The sequence below is a fragment of the Abramis brama genome (genome assembly GCF_963993115.1).
Source record: "Abramis brama genome assembly, chromosome: 22".
In the NCBI taxonomy this organism is placed as follows: Eukaryota; Metazoa; Chordata; class Actinopteri; order Cypriniformes; family Leuciscidae; genus Abramis; species Abramis brama.
In genome coordinates, this window is record NC_139984.1 from 1,508,507 (window position 1) to 1,532,603 (window position 24,097).

The following is a 24,097-nucleotide window of genomic DNA, read 5'->3' on the forward strand; positions in this document are numbered from 1 at the left end:
GAACCAGGTGAAGCCCTCCTCTCTTTGATGCATTGCTTTAAAACAGTCTACTAATTTAAAATCTCTAACTAAATCCTGCAATAAAACCGATGTCTTGTCGACCTTAAAATCCTCTCCTACCCTCTTTCTGTCCTTTCTTGATAAAACACAATTAAAATCCCCTGCTACCACTAGGGGAGCCCTACCTAGCATGTGGGGCTGCAGGTCTTCTAAAAGCTCATACCTATAATTTTTGTCCGTAAAACCATACACATTTAAAATGTTAAAATCCTTACCTAAAAAAGTCAGATTAGCTAAGATTGCCCGCCCATCCCTCACCACAGTGCTGCCCTTCACCAAAACATTGGGATTTTTGATTAAAATAGCAACACCGTCATTTTTGTTAAAATTGGACCCACTCCAGATGGAAAGTCCTGGGGTCCAAATCTCCTCCCACTTCCTGTAATTTTTTAAAAAAGGCAGGCCACATTCTTGCAATAAAAACACATCTGACTTAAAAGATTTTAAAAGGGATAACACACTCTGTGCTCGTATATTGCTCTTCACACTTCTCACATTGATTGTAGAGATAGTGAGAGCCATGAGCAGTATGGTTAAAAAGGTGTGAGACATTTAAAAGCAACCAAGGGACTACAGAGATATAATTAAAATCATGTTATTTCTTGTTGCACTTGCCTTCCCCTTTCCCCAGAAGGACTGGGATCAGGGGGGGAAGTGCTTGACGCCTCAGGACTCGCAGAGAGAGCCTCTTGCGAATCCTTTGGCGACGATGTTCTTAGCTTGAAATGCAGAAAAGACACTTCATTGGGAGATTCTGCGGGCCACATACGGGCTAGATCTTCCAGGGGGGAACTATCTAGCCGATGCGCTGCCCGCAGCTTTTTCTCCTCTGAATGTACCAGAGGAGATCTCGCAGCTCTTTTCTGCACTTGAGCATTGGGGAGAGAACCATCTGTTTCACTCCCACTAGTCGACCCACTAGCCTCAGACACGGTTACTAGGGAGGAAGCCGTATCCTCCTCTTTATCCTTCATATTTTCTTCTTTTTCCTTTTCAATTGGAGGATTGGCTTCCTCCCCCTCACCAACTGCCAAGATTGACTCCGCCCCTGTGGCCGCCCCACTTCCTCCTTCCTGTCCAATCCCTGAGGCTGGCTGGGGATTTGAAATTCCCGCCAAAACCTCAGGGCCCGCCTCCTCAATTGTTTGTTCGACATGTGGGGCGGCCATTTTGTTACTTTTTAACTTGTTGGCAAAGCTTTTAGGGCAGTCTCTGTAGAGATGGGATGATTCTCCACAGAGGTTGCACTTTCTGCCATTTTGGCACTCCTCAAAAATGTGCCCAATTTCTCTGCACTTCCTACACACTACTTCTTGGCATGCCTCGGCGAGATGTCCAAGTTTGCCACACTTGCGGCATAGCTTGGGCATCCCTTGGTAATGGATGTAACCTCTATTCTCCCCCAACACAATCATTGAAGGTATTTGACTCAGGCCATGGTAACTGTTGGGATCTGCCCATTGTTTAATGGGCACTCTCCACGCACAGCTCCAGATACCGTCTTCATCTAAAACCTTGACTGGTTGTCCACGAATAGAGCAATATCTTGCCAACCATACAGCAATGTCCTCTCCACTTACTGTTTCATTAAACATCCTGACAATCACGACTTTCAGTGAATTATCAGTCAGTTTTTCCACAGTGAACATGGAGAAATTGGCTTTACACATTTCTAACCGAGTCCAAAAAGTGCTTAGCAAGGAAGCCGAAGCAAAGCTTACATCAAAACCGTGATTCAGGGGCAGAGTCAACAGGCAGTTTATGTCTACAACTTTAAAACCAAGGATCTGTTGGATGCACTTCCTAGAAAAGTCCAGTCTGGACATGGCCGGGAAAGTGCCATCCTCTTTTACTTTAAATTTAAAACGCACGCTGTGGTGCCTCCTCATGCCGGCACGAGCAGCCGACATGTTGGAGGCACCACCAGCCTGCTGCGGCTAAACCCAAACAATAAATATACAATAAATAAATTAATTAAAACCTGCTTACCTTAAAAGAAGATTCCTCGGAGAACGAGTCGTCACTTAAAAAGCCGCTTGTCAATGTACCTCCTGAAGGATGTAGGTCACGTGTGACAAGCAACACACGAGACCAAAAGGTCCCACAAGAGGCGATCGCTGTCCCAAACTTCTGACCAGACCACTTGATCTTAGCCAAAAGGCCGAGAAGCGATGACACAATGACGCCGAGGCGGGGGAGCCGGCAAAGGCCACGCCCACCTGGGCCGCGGCGAGAGAGGGCCTAAGGTCGCCGAGGGACAAGCTCACCGAAAATGGACCACAACAGAGTGCACAACGCGAGACACACTTTGGAGTGCAACCAGGGATTTTGGATGATTCATCATATCATCATGGTTCCAAAGCACGAAATGGCTCGTAACTCCTAAACCGTCGGTCGCAGACCCAAGTGTCTCACATCACCCGGAATCCTTGGCTCGGGCCGAACGAGACGCACGCCTCGGATCGGGGGGTCGCGCTGGCGAGATTTTCGGGTATTTGGGATTTTCTGAAAAACCTACTTTTGCACAGTAGTCCTGGGTTGTTTGCCCAATCTGACCCAAACCGGTGCAGAAAGATTCTCTGGAGTCTGACTGCCAACAGCGACCGGAAAAAAAGCGGGAATTTCGATTCCCTTCGGCGACGGGACGCCAAAACGTTGGCAGTGGGCGAGGCCGGCTTTACTTAAATGGCTATAACTCTCCGACGATTGTCAAAGAGACAATTACAGCCAAGTCGGTACACCTGTGCACGGGCTCAGCCTGTGGTCACGTGAAAAGGGATGTGGCGACTGGCCACCTGTAAACAGAAAAAAAAAACGACTGTGTATCACGTGATTTTTCACACGTGCACAAGGTATTCATACCACACGATAGAACTCCTCATTCTGAACAACTTTGGACCACTGCTGTCAATCAAAGCGTTCGTTAAATACTGGAGATTATTTGAAGAATGAAAAAAAAAAAAAAAAACCCCCCCCCCCCCAAAAACCAACAAGCCTACTTTCGCAGATTGGTCCCATCAGAAGAAGAAAACAATAAAATAAAATAAAAACAAGTGGAGCTTTAACAATCTGCTCTTCTAACCAGTGCGTGTCCAGGGGAGAGCGCGAACGCAGTCCCCCACTACCATAAATTATGCAGTCGAGATTCCCACATTTGGGGAATTCGCAGGGGTCAGCACAACCGGAGTGCAATGGCCGAGCCTCGCCCTGGGTGAACCACCTTCCTGATCATGGTGTCTCCCCTGCCAGGTAAGTATGAATTCCCAGGCCTCCAGTCAGAGGCACCCTGTCCCTCCTCGCATTCCTCACCAACGGTTAGTAAAAGACTCCAAGAGATAAGAGAGACGTCAAAAATGTGCAGTGACGGGCTTCTTTTCTTTTTCTTTTTTTTTTTTGTTGCTTTCACGCCCTTTTTTTTTTTGTTGCTTTCACGCCCCTTTTTTTTTTTTTTTGCTTTCTACCTTTACCAGCATTGTATATGATCACCTGCGACACCCCTGCACAGCAACATAACACTACTTCCATGAACATCTGCTGTCACACAAGACTAGAAAACATGTCTTTCATTGAACACTTTAAGGGTGGGTGCACCGTTCCCAGAAGTACTGCAATACCGGGTCGATGCGTGGAGTGGACGGAGCAAGCCCCTGTTCCATCTCCCAGTTCCAAAAATCAATTTAATATATGGTGCCCGGGTAGGGCACGTATCAGATATTAAACTGATAAGAACAGATACTACACTTGATCTTAGCCAAAAGGCCGAGAAGCGATGACACAATGACGCCGAGGCGGGGGAGCCGGCAAAGGCCACGCCCACCTGGGCCGCGGCGAGAGAGGGCCTAAGGTCGCCGAGGGACAAGCTCACCGAAAATGGACCACAACAGAGTGCACAACGCGAGACACACTTTGGAGTGCAACCAGGGATTTTGGATGATTCATCATATCATCATGGTTCCAAAGCACGAAATGGCTCGTAACTCCTAAACCGTCGGTCGCAGACCCAAGTGTCTCACATCACCGGAATCCTTGGCTCGGGCCGAACGAGACGCACGCCTCGGATCGGGGGGTCGCGCTGGCGAGATTTTCGGGTATTTGGGATTTTCTGAAAAACCTACTTTTGCACAGTAGTCCTGGGTTGTTTGCCCAATCTGACCCAAACCGGTGCAGAAAGATTCTCTGGAGTCTGACTGCCAACAGCGACCGGAAAAAAAGCGGGAATTTCGATTCCCTTCGGCGACGGGACGCCAAAACGTTGGCAGTGGGCGAGGCCGGCTTTACTTAAATGGCTATAACTCTCCGACGATTGTCAAAGAGACAATTACAGCCAAGTCGGTACACCTGTGCACGGGCTCAGCCTGTGGTCACGTGAAAAGGGATGTGGCGACTGGCCACCTGTAAACAGAAAAAAAAAACGACTGTGTATCACGTGATTTTTCACACGTGCACAAGGTATTCATACCACACGATAGAACTCCTCATTCTGAACAACTTTGGACCACTGCTGTCAATCAAAGCGTTCGTTAAATACTGGAGATTATTTGAAGAATGAAAAAAAAAAAAAAAAACCCCCCCCCCCAAAAACCAACAAGCCTACTTTCGCAGATTGGTCCCATCAGAAGAAGAAAACAATAAAATAAAATAAAAACAAGTGGAGCTTTAACAATCTGCTCTTCTAACCAGTGCGTGTCCAGGGGAGAGCGCGAACGCAGTCCCCCACTACCATAAATTATGCAGTCGAGATTCCCACATTTGGGGAATTCGCAGGGGTCAGCACAACCGGAGTGCAATGGCCGAGCCTCGCCCTGGGTGAACCACCTTCCTGATCATGGTGTCTCCCCTGCCAGGTAAGTATGAATTCCCAGGCCTCCAGTCAGAGGCACCCTGTCCCTCCTCGCATTCCTCACCAACGGTTAGTAAAAGACTCCAAGAGATAAGAGAGACGTCAAAAATGTGCAGTGACGGGCTTCTTTTCTTTTTCTTTTTTTTTTTTGTTGCTTTCACGCCCTTTTTTTTTTTGTTGCTTTCACGCCCCTTTTTTTTTTTTTTTGCTTTCTACCTTTACCAGCATTGTATATGATCACCTGCGACACCCCTGCACAGCAACATAACACTACTTCCATGAACATCTGCTGTCACACAAGACTAGAAAACATGTCTTTCATTGAACACTTTAAGGGTGGGTGCACCGTTCCCAGAAGTACTGCAATACCGGGTCGATGCGTGGAGTGGACGGAGCAAGCCCCTGTTCCATCTCCCAGTTCCAAAAATCAATTTAATATATGGTGCCCGGGTAGGGCACGTATCAGATATTAAACTGATAAGAACAGATTTTTTCTTTTGAACAGTTTTATTGTCACAATTTTGACAACTTACAAACAAACTAAATACATTACATTACATTTAAAAACACAGTGGGATCATTAAAAAACAAGATTGTGTATGTATGTGTGTTTTGTTTTCAAAGTCCTTGTGTTTGTGTTTTGTTTGTAGATTTCAAAAAAAGTCTTTGTGATGGTGGTGTTGTTAATATACATCAAAAGAAAAAAGGACATTTTTCAGAGGATAAAAACAATCTTAAAAAATAAAATAAAATAAATAACACTATAAAATACTAAAAAAGGAAGTCTTCTGTTGTGCAGGACCGGGGTGAGTCCTTATCAAGTTTTCCATCACTCCTTTCTCCGGAACAGGCAACCGGCCCAGCGCTTCCAGTGCTCAGCGGAGGTCCCCTCCCTCCGGCCCGCTGGCCCGCTGTTCCCGTAGCCGGAGTTGGTGAGGGTGCATCTACGGGCAGCCAGGTACGGGGGTGGCCGGGACCTCTTCCGTGCGACCCCAGCCCCCTCATCCGAATAACGACGTCCGGCGCCTCCTGCAGCGTTGATGTTACTAGTTGCTCGCACGCGTGGAGGGGCACCGTAACGCGTTTCCCCACCAGCAGGTTTCTGGTGGTCCAGATGGCATCCTTGATGTGGTTGAGGGTGAGCCAGAGCGAGGTAAATTGTTGTGCTGTCAGCTCCTTCAAGCCCTGACTCACCCCCAGGATGGCGAGCTTGTAGTCCATCTGGACCCCACCCGCTGGCAGGCACGGGAAAACCAGGGGGCTGGTCCTGGCCCACAGGTCCCGCGCAGCACCGCACTCCCAGAGCAGATGTCGTACGGTCTCCGGGCGATTGCACCCGGACCGTGGGCAGGTTGAGTCTTTGGCCATGCCTCTGGAGTGCATAACCGCCCTGACTGGGAGGATCTCATGGGCCACCATCCATGCTAGGTCCTTATGCCTGTTCCGGAGAGCAGGGTGGGCAGCGTTCCTCCAAATTTGCTTGGCCTCACCAAGGGTGAGGCCTGGGATTGGACTCACTGATTCCCGGTCCTGCACAAAAGAGACAAGAGCCTTGTGGTTTGTTAAAACTGTAACATCTAAATCCTCTAAAACATGCTTCTTTAAGAACTTCTTGATAAAACTGTATTCTTTTGGGAGGTTAAAAGACACAGGGGTTGTCAAGTCTACTGGTAAAAGTTTTAAGAATCTTAAGTAAGACCCCATCCAAAATCGTGCGAAGGCTGCCGTTTTGTTTTCTTTGGATGGGGTCACGGCATATCTAATGTGAAGGGCGGTAAAAATGCTGCCTAAAAACAAGTGGGGGTCTGGGAGGCCTTTTCCACCATTTTCTGGTCTCCTCTTGACCACCTCCCTCTTCAATCTTTCCCACTTGGACCCCCACAGGAAATAAAACACCGCCCTCTCTAGGTTCCTCAGGAATTTCCTAGGTGGGGTAAAAACAGAACAGACAAGTGACATTAGAGGTAAAATGACGGCTTTAAAAATTAAAACTTTACCTTCCAAAGTCATCTGTCGTAGTCCCCAAAATCCCAGTCTTTTCTTAGCTTTCCCTAGCAAGTCAGTCCAGTTTTCATGTCCACCCCCTTCCTTGTCGAATTTAACTCCTAAAATCTTAAAATCGGTGTCCTTAAAATCTACATCAAGTCCATCTGTGTCTGTCTCGTCCCACGGTCCGAAGAGCAGGGCCTCGGACTTGTTTCTGTTGAGTTTGGCGCCCGAGGCCCGACCGTACCAGTCAGTCAAGTCCATTGCTCTTCGTATGGATAAAATGTCCGTGGCTAAAAGAGTGATGTCGTCCATGTATAAAACACACGTTGCTGTCAGTCCGCCGGTCCCAGGTATGTCTAGTCCTTTAATCCATGTATCCCTTCTCAAGATCTGTGCCAGTGGCTCAATACAAGCCACATACAGCAGGGGAGATAAAGGACACCCCTGACGGACGCCGCTGTGGATATTTACAGCTTTGGAAAGATGCCCATTTACCAAAATTTTGCTGTCTAAGCCCTCGTACAGCAATTCCACCCAGGCGATAAACCTCTCTGGAAACCCCATTTTTTGCAGTACCTGAAAGAGGTACTGGTGCGAGACTCGGTCAAATGCTTTTTCAAAATCTAAATTTAGGGCTACAAGCCGGATGTTTCTGTCTCTCGCATAACAGATGGCATCTCTAATCAGCACTAAGCTGTCTGTTATCTTTCTTCTGGGCACAGCGCAGGCTTGATCCGGGTGGATTACGTCCTCTAAAACAGTCGACATTCGTGTAGCTAAAACTTTACTAAAAAGTTTGCAATCAAAATTTAAGAGTGTGATAGGTCTCCAGTTTTTTAAGTCAGTCCGGTCACCTTTTTTGTATAGTAAAGAAACTATCCCTGTTCTAAAACTGTCCGGAAGTCTGTCAAGGGTCTCAAAGTCTTTAAAAATAGTCAATAATTCGTGAGCTAAAATATCCCAAAAGGTGAGATAAAACTCCAGGGGGAGTCCATCTGCCCCTGGGGACTTCCCCCTCTTAAAACCTTTTAGTGCTTTTTGAGTTTCTAAAAGGGTAAAATCTTGGATTAAAAGCTCATTTGGACTATTTACTTTCTTGACTAAAAAATTTAAAACTTCCTTTAGAGTGGTTTCATGTACTTCTTTTGGGCTATATAGCTCCTGGTAAAAATTTTCAACCCCTTTTAAAATTTCACGTGTTGTTTTTACATCCCTCCCTTCTACTTTTACACTAGTCATAGCCCCTCCCCTTGTTAATATCTTTTTAAAAAAATATCTAGTACATTTTTCGCCTTCTTCTATCTCTCTCTCTTTACTTCTTAAAATAACCCCTTTACTTTGAAAACTGGATAAAACTAACATTTCTTTTTTGACCTCTTTGATTTCATCATTAAAATCAAAACCATTATTGAAAAGATTAAAATATCTTTGTAGTCTTTTTTGCAGCCCCATCATGTGTCTCTTTTCCCTATTCTTCTTGTCCCTTCCTACTTTCATAAAAAACTGTCTTGTCCGGTCCTTTACCATCTCCCACCACTGTGCATGTGTATCGTAAAAGTCTTGGAGGGTCTGCCATTGGCTGAACTGCTCCCTATATTCCCTAACTACATCCTCGTCTTCTAAAAGGGAGCAGTTCAGCTTCCACAGCCCTCCCCCTACAGTCACACCTGTGGGTAGTGAAAGGGTGGAAGATAGCATTAAGTGGTCAGAAAAGAAGAGGGGGGTCGCTGTAGCATCGGTTGGCGGGCAATCTCTTGTAAAAATATAGTCGATGCGAGAGGCTTTGGCACCATCACTACTGAACCAAGTGTAGCCCTCCTCTCTTTGATGCAATTTTTTAAAACAGTCGACTAATTTAAAATCTCTTACTAAGCCCTGTAATAAAACCGTTGTCTTATCGACCTTAAAATCCTCTCCTACCCTCTTCCTATCTTTTTTTGATAAAACACAGTTAAAATCCCCTGCCACCACTAGGGGAGCCCTACCTAACATGTGGGGCTGCAAGTCTTCTAAAAGCTCATACCTTTCATTTTTTCCTGTAAAACCATACACGTTAAGAACATTTAAATCTCTACCTAAAAAATTTAGATTTGCTAAAAGAGCCCGCCCTTCCCTCACCACCGTGCTGCCCTTCACCAAGATATGGGGATTTTTAATTAAAATAGCAACACCGTCATTTTTATTTTGGTTTGATCCACTCCATAAGGAGGGACCAGGGAACCATAGCTCCTCCATCTTGGTATACCTAGTTAAAAAGGGCAAAGCACACTCTTGTATTAAAAACAAATCTGATTTACAAGTATTTAAAAAGGATAAAATGCTCTGTGCTCGTATGGTGGACCTCACACTTCTTACATTGATGGTTGAGATAGTGAGGGCCATGAGCAGTATGATTAAAAAGGTATGAGACATTTAAAACAGGAGACAATAAAAGACTACAATAAAATAATTAAAATCATGTGACGTCTTGTTGCATTTGCCTTTCCTTTCTCCCAGAAGGACTGGGGTCAGGAAGGCAAATGCTTACCACCTCTGGGGCTACAGAGGAAACCTCTTGCAGCTCTTTCGGCGATGATGTTCTTAGCTTTACGTGCAAAAAGGATACCTCATTTGGGGATTCTAGGGGCCACATACGTTGCGGATCTTCCAGAAGGGAACTATCCGAACGATGTGCTGCCCTAGCCTTTTTCTCCTCTGTTTCAAACAGAGGAGATCCCGCAGGCCTTTTTTGCAACTGAGCATTTGGGAGTGAAAGCTCGGTTTCACTCCCACTGGTTTCCACACACACATCTGGGACCGTTTCTAGAGAGGAAGCTGTTTCTTCCTCTGTCTCCTCTCCTTCCTTGTCTTTCTCAGTGGTGGTGACTTTCGTTTGAGTTTGAATATTTGACTCTGCCCCTGTGGCCGCCCCACTTCCTTCCTCTAGCCCAATCCCTGAGGCTGGCAGGAGATTTGAAATTCCCGCCAAAACCTCAGGGACCACCTCCTCCTTCCTTTGTTCTTTTGTTTGGTGTGCTTGTGGGGCGGCCATTTTTAGCTTGTTGGCAAAACTTTTAGGGCAGTCTCTGTAGAGATGGGTTGATTCTCCACAAAGATTGCACCGCCTGCCATTGGTACATTTTTCAAAACTGTGACCAATTTCTTTGCACTTCCCACATACTAATTCTTGGCATGCCTCGGCAAGATGCCCCACTCTTCCACATTTCCTACACAACTTAGGCATCCCTTGATAGTGTATGTAGCCTCTGTTTTCTCCCAGCACAATCATAGAAGGCAGATGTTTCAGGCCTTGGTAGCCCCCAGCATCTTCCCATTGCTTAATGGGAATCCGCCAGGAGCAATTCCAAATGCCATCCTCATCTAGCACTTTGACAGGCTGACTTCTAACAGTGCAAAATCTACCCAGCCAGACACAAATATCATCTCCAGTCACAGTTTCATTGAACATCCTGACAATCACAGTTTTAAGTGTGTTATCAGAAAGTTTCTCCACCGTGAACATGGAGAACTGGGCCTTAACAGTTTCAAACCGTTGCCAAAAATCATTAAGAAGGGAGGCAGCCTTAAAGCTCAAATCAAATCCCTTGTTTAGGGGCAGAGTCATCAAACAATTCAAGTCATCAGGCTTAAAATGTAAGGTCTTTTGGATCAGCTTCCTGGAAAAATCCAAGCGGGACATACCCAGGAGCTTCCCCTCAACCTCTCTGAATATAAAACGCACGCTGTGGTGCCTCCGTATGCCGGCACGGGCAGCCGACATGATGGAGGCACCGACAGCCTAAAAGGTTTAAAACTATACAATAAATAAATAAATAATTAGAAGAAAGACCAGATAAAAGGATAAAAAAAAAAGGTCTTACCTTAAAACTGTAAAATCCAAAGGCAACAAGTACAATTTACCTCCTGGAAAGTGTGGGGCCCGGGACACAAGTGATCTCGAGCCAAGAACCTCCAAGAGGCGATCGCTGTCTCCACCTGACGACCAGATACTTGATCTTAGCCAAAAGGCCGAGAAGCGATGACACAATGACGCCGAGGCGGGGGAGCCGGCAAAGGCCACGCCCACCTGGGCCGCGGCGAGAGAGGGCCTAAGGTCGCCGAGGGACAAGCTCACCGAAAATGGACCACAACAGAGTGCACAACGCGAGACACACTTTGGAGTGCAACCAGGGATTTTGGATGATTCATCATATCATCATGGTTCCAAAGCACGAAATGGCTCGTAACTCCTAAACCGTCGGTCGCAGACCCAAGTGTCTCACATCACCGGAATCCTTGGCTCGGGCCGAACGAGACGCACGCCTCGGATCGGGGGGTCGCGCTGGCGAGATTTTCGGGTATTTGGGATTTTCTGAAAAACCTACTTTTGCACAGTAGTCCTGGGTTGTTTGCCCAATCTGACCCAAACCGGTGCAGAAAGATTCTCTGGAGTCTGACTGCCAACAGCGACCGGAAAAAAAGCGGGAATTTCGATTCCCTTCGGCGACGGGACGCCAAAACGTTGGCAGTGGGCGAGGCCGGCTTTACTTAAATGGCTATAACTCTCCGACGATTGTCAAAGAGACAATTACAGCCAAGTCGGTACACCTGTGCACGGGCTCAGCCTGTGGTCACGTGAAAAGGGATGTGGCGACTGGCCACCTGTAAACAGAAAAAAAAAACGACTGTGTATCACGTGATTTTTCACACGTGCACAAGGTATTCATACCACACGATAGAACTCCTCATTCTGAACAACTTTGGACCACTGCTGTCAATCAAAGCGTTCGTTAAATACTGGAGATTATTTGAAGAATGAAAAAAAAAAAAAAAAACCCCCCCCCCCCCAAAAACCAACAAGCCTACTTTCGCAGATTGGTCCCATCAGAAGAAGAAAACAATAAAATAAAATAAAAACAAGTGGAGCTTTAACAATCTGCTCTTCTAACCAGTGCGTGTCCAGGGGAGAGCGCGAACGCAGTCCCCCACTACCATAAATTATGCAGTCGAGATTCCCACATTTGGGGAATTCGCAGGGGTCAGCACAACCGGAGTGCAATGGCCGAGCCTCGCCCTGGGTGAACCACCTTCCTGATCATGGTGTCTCCCCTGCCAGGTAAGTATGAATTCCCAGGCCTCCAGTCAGAGGCACCCTGTCCCTCCTCGCATTCCTCACCAACGGTTAGTAAAAGACTCCAAGAGATAAGAGAGACGTCAAAAATGTGCAGTGACGGGCTTCTTTTCTTTTTCTTTTTTTTTTTTGTTGCTTTCACGCCCTTTTTTTTTTTGTTGCTTTCACGCCCCTTTTTTTTTTTTTTGCTTTCTACCTTTACCAGCATTGTATATGATCACCTGCGACACCCCTGCACAGCAACATAACACTACTTCCATGAACATCTGCTGTCACACAAGACTAGAAAACATGTCTTTCATTGAACACTTTAAGGGTGGGTGCACCGTTCCCAGAAGTACTGCAATACCGGGTCGATGCGTGGAGTGGACGGAGCAAGCCCCTGTTCCATCTCCCAGTTCCAAAAATCAATTTAATATATGGTGCCCGGGTAGGGCACGTATCAGATATTAAACTGATAAGAACAGATACTACACTTGATCTTAGCCAAAAGGCCGAGAAGCGATGACACAATGACGCCGAGGCGGGGGAGCCGGCAAAGGCCACGCCCACCTGGGCCGCGGCGAGAGAGGGCCTAAGGTCGCCGAGGGACAAGCTCACCGAAAATGGACCACAACAGAGTGCACAACGCGAGACACACTTTGGAGTGCAACCAGGGATTTTGGATGATTCATCATATCATCATGGTTCCAAAGCACGAAATGGCTCGTAACTCCTAAACCGTCGGTCGCAGACCCAAGTGTCTCACATCACCGGAATCCTTGGCTCGGGCCGAACGAGACGCACGCCTCGGATCGGGGGGTCGCGCTGGCGAGATTTTCGGGTATTTGGGATTTTCTGAAAAACCTACTTTTGCACAGTAGTCCTGGGTTGTTTGCCCAATCTGACCCAAACCGGTGCAGAAAGATTCTCTGGAGTCTGACTGCCAACAGCGACCGGAAAAAAAGCGGGAATTTCGATTCCCTTCGGCGACGGGACGCCAAAACGTTGGCAGTGGGCGAGGCCGGCTTTACTTAAATGGCTATAACTCTCCGACGATTGTCAAAGAGACAATTACAGCCAAGTCGGTACACCTGTGCACGGGCTCAGCCTGTGGTCACGTGAAAAGGGATGTGGCGACTGGCCACCTGTAAACAGAAAAAAAAAACGACTGTGTATCACGTGATTTTTCACACGTGCACAAGGTATTCATACCACACGATAGAACTCCTCATTCTGAACAACTTTGGACCACTGCTGTCAATCAAAGCGTTCGTTAAATACTGGAGATTATTTGAAGAATGAAAAAAAAAAAAAAAAACCCCCCCCCCCAAAAACCAACAAGCCTACTTTCGCAGATTGGTCCCATCAGAAGAAGAAAACAATAAAATAAAATAAAAACAAGTGGAGCTTTAACAATCTGCTCTTCTAACCAGTGCGTGTCCAGGGGAGAGCGCGAACGCAGTCCCCCACTACCATAAATTATGCAGTCGAGATTCCCACATTTGGGGAATTCGCAGGGGTCAGCACAACCGGAGTGCAATGGCCGAGCCTCGCCCTGGGTGAACCACCTTCCTGATCATGGTGTCTCCCCTGCCAGGTAAGTATGAATTCCCAGGCCTCCAGTCAGAGGCACCCTGTCCCTCCTCGCATTCCTCACCAACGGTTAGTAAAAGACTCCAAGAGATAAGAGAGACGTCAAAAATGTGCAGTGACGGGCTTCTTTTCTTTTTCTTTTTTTTTTTTGTTGCTTTCACGCCCTTTTTTTTTTTGTTGCTTTCACGCCCCTTTTTTTTTTTTTTTGCTTTCTACCTTTACCAGCATTGTATATGATCACCTGCGACACCCCTGCACAGCAACATAACACTACTTCCATGAACATCTGCTGTCACACAAGACTAGAAAACATGTCTTTCATTGAACACTTTAAGGGTGGGTGCACCGTTCCCAGAAGTACTGCAATACCGGGTCGATGCGTGGAGTGGACGGAGCAAGCCCCTGTTCCATCTCCCAGTTCCAAAAATCAATTTAATATATGGTGCCCGGGTAGGGCACGTATCAGATATTAAACTGATAAGAACAGATACTACACTTGATCTTAGCCAAAAGGCCGAGAAGCGATGACACAATGACGCCGAGGCGGGGGAGCCGGCAAAGGCCACGCCCACCTGGGCCGCGGCGAGAGAGGGCCTAAGGTCGCCGAGGGACAAGCTCACCGAAAATGGACCACAACAGAGTGCACAACGCGAGACACACTTTGGAGTGCAACCAGGGATTTTGGATGATTCATCATATCATCATGGTTCCAAAGCACGAAATGGCTCGTAACTCCTAAACCGTCGGTCGCAGACCCAAGTGTCTCACATCACCGGAATCCTTGGCTCGGGCCGAACGAGACGCACGCCTCGGATCGGGGGGTCGCGCTGGCGAGATTTTCGGGTATTTGGGATTTTCTGAAAAACCTACTTTTGCACAGTAGTCCTGGGTTGTTTGCCCAATCTGACCCAAACCGGTGCAGAAAGATTCTCTGGAGTCTGACTGCCAACAGCGACCGGAAAAAAAGCGGGAATTTCGATTCCCTTCGGCGACGGGACGCCAAAACGTTGGCAGTGGGCGAGGCCGGCTTTACTTAAATGGCTATAACTCTCCGACGATTGTCAAAGAGACAATTACAGCCAAGTCGGTACACCTGTGCACGGGCTCAGCCTGTGGTCACGTGAAAAGGGATGTGGCGACTGGCCACCTGTAAACAGAAAAAAAAAACGACTGTGTATCACGTGATTTTTCACACGTGCACAAGGTATTCATACCACACGATAGAACTCCTCATTCTGAACAACTTTGGACCACTGCTGTCAATCAAAGCGTTCGTTAAATACTGGAGATTATTTGAAGAATGAAAAAAAAAACAAAAAAACCCCCCCCCCCCAAAAACCAACAAGCCTACTTTCGCAGATTGGTCCCATCAGAAGAAGAAAACAATAAAATAAAATAAAAACAAGTGGAGCTTTAACAATCTGCTCTTCTAACCAGTGCGTGTCCAGGGGAGAGCGCGAACGCAGTCCCCCACTACCATAAATTATGCAGTCGAGATTCCCACATTTGGGGAATTCGCAGGGGTCAGCACAACCGGAGTGCAATGGCCGAGCCTCGCCCTGGGTGAACCACCTTCCTGATCATGGTGTCTCCCCTGCCAGGTAAGTATGAATTCCCAGGCCTCCAGTCAGAGGCACCCTGTCCCTCCTCGCATTCCTCACCAACGGTTAGTAAAAGACTCCAAGAGATAAGAGAGACGTCAAAAATGTGCAGTGACGGGCTTCTTTTCTTTTTCTTTTTTTTTTTTGTTGCTTTCACGCCCTTTTTTTTTTTGTTGCTTTCACGCCCCTTTTTTTTTTTTTTTGCTTTCTACCTTTACCAGCATTGTATATGATCACCTGCGACACCCCTGCACAGCAACATAACACTACTTCCATGAACATCTGCTGTCACACAAGACTAGAAAACATGTCTTTCATTGAACACTTTAAGGGTGGGTGCACCGTTCCCAGAAGTACTGCAATACCGGGTCGATGCGTGGAGTGGACGGAGCAAGCCCCTGTTCCATCTCCCAGTTCCAAAAATCAATTTAATATATGGTGCCCGGGTAGGGCACGTATCAGATATTAAACTGATAAGAACAGATACTACACTTGATCTTAGCCAAAAGGCCGAGAAGCGATGACACAATGACGCCGAGGCGGGGGAGCCGGCAAAGGCCACGCCCACCTGGGCCGCGGCGAGAGAGGGCCTAAGGTCGCCGAGGGACAAGCTCACCGAAAATGGACCACAACAGAGTGCACAACGCGAGACACACTTTGGAGTGCAACCAGGGATTTTGGATGATTCATCATATCATCATGGTTCCAAAGCACGAAATGGCTCGTAACTCCTAAACCGTCGGTCGCAGACCCAAGTGTCTCACATCACCGGAATCCTTGGCTCGGGCCGAACGAGACGCACGCCTCGGATCGGGGGGTCGCGCTGGCGAGATTTTCGGGTATTTGGGATTTTCTGAAAAACCTACTTTTGCACAGTAGTCCTGGGTTGTTTGCCCAATCTGACCCAAACCGGTGCAGAAAGATTCTCTGGAGTCTGACTGCCAACAGCGACCGGAAAAAAAGCGGGAATTTCGATTCCCTTCGGCGACGGGACGCCAAAACGTTGGCAGTGGGCGAGGCCGGCTTTACTTAAATGGCTATAACTCTCCGACGATTGTCAAAGAGACAATTACAGCCAAGTCGGTACACCTGTGCACGGGCTCAGCCTGTGGTCACGTGAAAAGGGATGTGGCGACTGGCCACCTGTAAACAGAAAAAAAAAACGACTGTGTATCACGTGATTTTTCACACGTGCACAAGGTATTCATACCACACGATAGAACTCCTCATTCTGAACAACTTTGGACCACTGCTGTCAATCAAAGCGTTCGTTAAATACTGGAGATTATTTGAAGAATGAAAAAAAAAAAAAAAAACCCCCCCCCCCCAAAAACCAACAAGCCTACTTTCGCAGATTGGTCCCATCAGAAGAAGAAAACAATAAAATAAAATAAAAACAAGTGGAGCTTTAACAATCTGCTCTTCTAACCAGTGCGTGTCCAGGGGAGAGCGCGAACGCAGTCCCCCACTACCATAAATTATGCAGTCGAGATTCCCACATTTGGGGAATTCGCAGGGGTCAGCACAACCGGAGTGCAATGGCCGAGCCTCGCCCTGGGTGAACCACCTTCCTGATCATGGTGTCTCCCCTGCCAGGTAAGTATGAATTCCCAGGCCTCCAGTCAGAGGCACCCTGTCCCTCCTCGCATTCCTCACCAACGGTTAGTAAAAGACTCCAAGAGATAAGAGAGACGTCAAAAATGTGCAGTGACGGGCTTCTTTTCTTTTTCTTTTTTTTTTTTGTTGCTTTCACGCCCTTTTTTTTTTTGTTGCTTTCACGCCCCTTTTTTTTTTTTTTTTTGCTTTCTACCTTTACCAGCATTGTATATGATCACCTGCGACACCCCTGCACAGCAACATAACACTACTTCCATGAACATCTGCTGTCACACAAGACTAGAAAACATGTCTTTCATTGAACACTTTAAGGGTGGGTGCACCGTTCCCAGAAGTACTGCAATACCGGGTCGATGCGTGGAGTGGACGGAGCAAGCCCCTGTTCCATCTCCCAGTTCCAAAAATCAATTTAATATATGGTGCCCGGGTAGGGCACGTATCAGATATTAAACTGATAAGAACAGATTTTTTCTTTTGAACAGTTTTATTGTCACAATTTTGACAACTTACAAACAAACTAAATACATTACATTACATTTAAAAACACAGTGGGATCATTAAAAAACAAGATTGTGTATGTATGTGTGTTTTGTTTTCAAAGTCCTTGTGTTTGTGTTTTGTTTGTAGATTTCAAAAAAAGTCTTTGTGATGGTGGTGTTGTTAATATACATCAAAAGAAAAAAGGACATTTTTCAGAGGATAAAAACAATCTTAAAAAATAAAATAAAATAAATAACACTATAAAATACTAAAAAAGGAAGTCTTCTGTTGTGCAGGACCGGGGTGAGTCCTTATCAAGTTTTCCATCACTCCTTTCTCCGGAACAGGCAACCGGCCCAGCGCTTCCAGTGCTCAGCGGAGGTCCCCTCCCTCCGGCCCGCTGGCCCGCTGTTCCCGTAGCCGGAGTTGGTGAGGGTGCATCTACGGGCAGCCAGGTACGGGGGTGGCCGGGACCTCTTCCGTGCGACCCCAGCCCCCTCATCCGAATAACGACGTCCGGCGCCTCCTGCAGCGTTGATGTTACTAGTTGCTCGCACGCGTGGAGGGGCACCGTAACGCGTTTCCCCACCAGCAGGTTTCTGGTGGTCCAGATGGCATCCTTGATGTGGTTGAGGGTGAGCCAGAGCGAGGTAAATTGTTGTGCTGTCAGCTCCTTCAAGCCCTGACTCACCCCCAGGATGGCGAGCTTGTAGTCCATCTGGACCCCACCCGCTGGCAGGCACGGGAAAACCAGGGGGCTGGTCCTGGCCCACAGGTCCCGCGCAGCACCGCACTCCCAGAGCAGATGTCGTACGGTCTCCGGGCGATTGCACCCGGACCGTGGGCAGGTTGAGTCTTTGGCCATGCCTCTGGAGTGCATAACCGCCCTGACTGGGAGGATCTCATGGGCCACCATCCATGCTAGGTCCTTATGCCTGTTCCGGAGAGCAGGGTGGGCAGCGTTCCTCCAAATTTGCTTGGCCTCACCAAGGGTGAGGCCTGGGATTGGACTCACTGATTCCCGGTCCTGCACAAAAGAGACAAGAGCCTTGTGGTTTGTTAAAACTGTAACATCTAAATCCTCTAAAACATGCTTCTTTAAGAACTTCTTGATAAAACTGTATTCTTTTGGGAGGTTAAAAGACACAGGGGTTGTCAAGTCTACTGGTAAAAGTTTTAAGAATCTTAAGTAAGACCCCATCCAAAATCGTGCGAAGGCTGCCGTTTTGTTTTCTTTGGATGGGGTCACGGCATATCTAATGTGAAGGGCGGTAAAAATGCTGCCTAAAAACAAGTGGGGGTCTGGGAGGCCTTTTCCACCATTTTCTGGTCTCCTCTTGACCACCTCCCTCTTCAATCTTTCCCACTTGGACCCCCACAGGAAATAAAACACCGCCCTCTCTAGGTTCCTCAGGAATTTCCTAGGTGGGGTAAAAACAGAACAGACAAGTGACATTAGAGGTAAAATGACGGCTTTAAAAATTAAAACTTTACCTTCCAAAGTCATCTGTCGTAGTCCCCAAAATCCCAGTCTTTTCTTAGCTTTCCCTAGCAAGTCAGTCCAGTTTTCATGTCCACCCCCTTCCTTGTCGAATTTAACTCCTAAAATCTTAAAATCGGTGTCCTTAAAATCTACATCAAGTCCATCTGTGTCTGTCTCGTCCCACGGTCCGAAGAGCAGGGCCTCGGACTTGTTTCTGTTGAGTTTGGCGCCCGAGGCCCGACCGTACCAGTCAGTCAAGTCCATTGCTCTTCGTATGGATAAAATGTCCGTGGCTAAAAGAGTGATGTCGTCCATGTATAAAACACACGTTGCTGTCAGTCCGCCGGTCCCAGGTATGTCTAGTCCTTTAATCCATGTATCCCTTCTCAAGATCTGTGCCAGTGGCTCAATACAAGCCACATACAGCAGGGGAGATAAAGGACACCCCTGACGGACGCCGCTGTGGATATTTACAGCTTTGGAAAGATGCCCATTTACCAAAATTTTGCTGTCTAAGCCCTCGTACAGCAATTCCACCCAGGCGATAAACCTCTCTGGAAACCCCATTTTTTGCAGTACCTGAAAGAGGTACTGGTGCGAGACTCGGTCAAATGCTTTTTCAAAATCTAAATTTAGGGCTACAAGCCGGATGTTTCTGTCTCTCGCATAACAGATGGCATCTCTAATCAGCACTAAGCTGTCTGTTATCTTTCTTCTGGGCACAGCGCAGGCTTGATCCGGGTGGATTACGTCCTCTAAAACAGTCGACATTCGTGTAGCTAAAACTTTACTAAAAAGTTTGCAATCAAAATTTAAGAGTGTGATAGGTCTCCAGTTTTTTAAGTCAGTCCGGTCACCTTTTTTGTATAGTAAAGAAACTATCCCTGTTCTAAAACTGTCCGGAAGTCTGTCAAGGGTCTCAAAGTCTTTAAAAATAGTCAATAATTCGTGAGCTAAAATATCCCAAAAGGTGAGATAAAACTCCAGGGGCAGTCCATCTGCCCCTGGGGACTTCCCCCTCTTAAAACCTTTTAGTGCTTTTTGAGTTTCTAAAAGGGTAAAATCTTGGATTAAAAGCTCATTTGGACTATTTACTTTCTTGACTAAAAAATTTAAAACTTCCTTTAGAGTGGTTTCATGTACTTCTTTTGGGCTATATAGCTCCTGGTAAAAATTTTCAACCCCTTTTAAAATTTCACGTGTTGTTTTTACATCCCTCCCTTCTACTTTTACACTAGTCATAGCCCCTCCCCTTGTTAATATCTTTTTAAAAAAATATCTAGTACATTTTTCGCCTTCTTCTATCTCTCTCTCTTTACTTCTTAAAATAACCCCTTTACTTTGAAAACTGGATAAAACTAACATTTCTTTTTTGACCTCTTTGATTTCATCATTAAAATCAAAACCATTATTGAAAAGATTAAAATATCTTTGTAGTCTTTTTTGCAGCCCCATCATGTGTCTCTTTTCCCTATTCTTCTTGTCCCTTCCTACTTTCATAAAAAACTGTCTTGTCCGGTCCTTTACCATCTCCCACCACTGTGCATGTGTATCGTAAAAGTCTTGGAGGGTCTGCCATTGGCTGAACTGCTCCCTATATTCCCTAACTACATCCTCGTCTTCTAAAAGGGAGCAGTTCAGCTTCCACAGCCCTCCCCCTACAGTCACACCTGTGGGTAGTGAAAGGGTGGAAGATAGCATTAAGTGGTCAGAAAAGAAGAGGGGGGTCGCTGTAGCATCGGTTGGCGGGCAATCTCTTGTAAAAATATAGTCGATGCGAGAGGCTTTGGCACCATCACTACTGAACCAAGTGTAGCCCTCCTCTCTTTGATGCAATTTTTTAAAACAGTCGACTAATTTAAAATCTCTTACTAAGCCCTGTAATAAAACCGTTGTCTTATCGACCTTAAAATCCTCTCCTACCCTCTTCCTATCTTTTTTTGATAAAACACAGTTAAAATCCCCTGCCACCACTAGGGGAGCCCTACCTAACATGTGGGGCTGCAAGTCTTCTAAAAGCTCATACCTTTCATTTTTTCCTGTAAAACCATACACGTTAAGAACATTTAAATCTCTACCTAAAAAATTTAGATTTGCTAAAAGAGCCCGCCCTTCCCTCACCACCGTGCTGCCCTTCACCAAGATATGGGGATTTTTAATTAAAATAGCAACACCGTCATTTTTATTTTGGTTTGATCCACTCCATAAGGAGGGACCAGGGAACCATAGCTCCTCCATCTTGGTATACCTAGTTAAAAAGGGCAAAGCACACTCTTGTATTAAAAACAAATCTGATTTACAAGTATTTAAAAAGGATAAAATGCTCTGTGCTCGTATGGTGGACCTCACACTTCTTACATTGATGGTTGAGATAGTGAGGGCCATGAGCAGTATGATTAAAAAGGTATGAGACATTTAAAACAGGAGACAATAAAAGACTACAATAAAATAATTAAAATCATGTGACGTCTTGTTGCATTTGCCTTTCCTTTCTCCCAGAAGGACTGGGGTCAGGAAGGCAAATGCTTACCACCTCTGGGGCTACAGAGGAAACCTCTTGCAGCTCTTTCGGCGATGATGTTCTTAGCTTTACGTGCAAAAAGGATACCTCATTTGGGGATTCTAGGGGCCACATACGTTGCGGATCTTCCAGAAGGGAACTATCCGAACGATGTGCTGCCCTAGCCTTTTTCTCCTCTGTTTCAAACAGAGGAGATCCCGCAGGCCTTTTTTGCAACTGAGCATTTGGGAGTGAAAGCTCGGTTTCACTCCCACTGGTTTCCACACACACATCTGGGACCGTTTCTAGAGAGGAAGCTGTTTCTTCCTCTGTCTCCTCTCCTTCCTTGTCTTTCTCAGTGGTGGTGACTTTCGTTTGAGTTTGAATATTTGACTCTGCCCCTGTGGCCGCCCCACTTCCTTCCTCTAGCCCAATCCCTGAGGCTGGCAGGAGATTTGAAATTCCCGCCAAAACCTCAGGGACCACCTCCTCCTTCCTTTGTTCTTTTGTTTGGTGTGCTTGTGGGGCGGCCATTTTTAGCTTGTTGGCAAAACTTTTAGGGCAGTCTCTGTAGAGATGGGTTGATTCTCCACAAAGATTGCACCGCCTGCCATTGGTACATTTTTCAAAACTGTGACCAATTTCTTTGCACTTCCCACATACTAATTCTTGGCATGCCTCGGCAAGATGCCCCACTCTTCCACATTTCCTACACAACTTAGGCATCCCTTGATAGTGTATGTAGCCTCTGTTTTCTCCCAGCACAATCATAGAAGGCAGATGTTTCAGGCCTTGGTAGCCCCCAGCATCTTCCCATTGCTTAATGGGAATCCGCCAGGAGCAATTCCAAATGCCATCCTCATCTAGCACTTTGACAGGCTGACTTCTAACAGTGCAAAATCTACCCAGCCAGACACAAATATCATCTCCAGTCACAGTTTCATTGAACATCCTGACAATCACAGTTTTAAGTGTGTTATCAGAAAGTTTCTCCACCGTGAACATGGAGAACTGGGCCTTAACAGTTTCAAACCGTTGCCAAAAATCATTAAGAAGGGAGGCAGCCTTAAAGCTCAAATCAAATCCCTTGTTTAGGGGCAGAGTCATCAAACAATTCAAGTCATCAGGCTTAAAATGTAAGGTCTTTTGGATCAGCTTCCTGGAAAAATCCAAGCGGGACATACCCAGGAGCTTCCCCTCAACCTCTCTGAATATAAAACGCACGCTGTGGTGCCTCCGTATGCCGGCACGGGCAGCCGACATGATGGAGGCACCGACAGCCTAAAAGGTTTAAAACTATACAATAAATAAATAAATAATTAGAAGAAAGACCAGATAAAAGGATAAAAAAAAAAGGTCTTACCTTAAAACTGTAAAATCCAAAGGCAACAAGTACAATTTACCTCCTGGAAAGTGTGGGGCCCGGGACACAAGTGATCTCGAGCCAAGAACCTCCAAGAGGCGATCGCTGTCTCCACCTGACGACCAGATACTTGATCTTAGCCAAAAGGCCGAGAAGCGATGACACAATGACGCCGAGGCGGGGGAGCCGGCAAAGGCCACGCCCACCTGGGCCGCGGCGAGAGAGGGCCTAAGGTCGCCGAGGGACAAGCTCACCGAAAATGGACCACAACAGAGTGCACAACGCGAGACACACTTTGGAGTGCAACCAGGGATTTTGGATGATTCATCATATCATCATGGTTCCAAAGCACGAAATGGCTCGTAACTCCTAAACCGTCGGTCGCAGACCCAAGTGTCTCACATCACCGGAATCCTTGGCTCGGGCCGAACGAGACGCACGCCTCGGATCGGGGGGTCGCGCTGGCGAGATTTTCGGGTATTTGGGATTTTCTGAAAAACCTACTTTTGCACAGTAGTCCTGGGTTGTTTGCCCAATCTGACCCAAACCGGTGCAGAAAGATTCTCTGGAGTCTGACTGCCAACAGCGACCGGAAAAAAAGCGGGAATTTCGATTCCCTTCGGCGACGGGACGCCAAAACGTTGGCAGTGGGCGAGGCCGGCTTTACTTAAATGGCTATAACTCTCCGACGATTGTCAAAGAGACAATTACAGCCAAGTCGGTACACCTGTGCACGGGCTCAGCCTGTGGTCACGTGAAAAGGGATGTGGCGACTGGCCACCTGTAAACAGAAAAAAAAAACGACTGTGTATCACGTGATTTTTCACACGTGCACAAGGTATTCATACCACACGATAGAACTCCTCATTCTGAACAACTTTGGACCACTGCTGTCAATCAAAGCGTTCGTTAAATACTGGAGATTATTTGAAGAATGAAAAAAAAAAAAAAAAACCCCCCCCCCCCCCAAAAACCAACAAGCCTACTTTCGCAGATTGGTCCCATCAGAAGAAGAAAACAATAAAATAAAATAAAAACAAGTGGAGCTTTAACAATCTGCTCTTCTAACCAGTGCGTGTCCAGGGGAGAGCGCGAACGCAGTCCCCCACTACCATAAATTATGCAGTCGAGATTCCCACATTTGGGGAATTCGCAGGGGTCAGCACAACCGGAGTGCAATGGCCGAGCCTCGCCCTGGGTGAACCACCTTCCTGATCATGGTGTCTCCCCTGCCAGGTAAGTATGAATTCCCAGGCCTCCAGTCAGAGGCACCCTGTCCCTCCTCGCATTCCTCACCAACGGTTAGTAAAAGACTCCAAGAGATAAGAGAGACGTCAAAAATGTGCAGTGACGGGCTTCTTTTCTTTTTCTTTTTTTTTTTTGTTGCTTTCACGCCCTTTTTTTTTTTTTTGCTTTCACGCCCTTTTTTTTTTTTGCTTTCTACCTTTACCAGCATTGTATATGATCACCTGCGACACC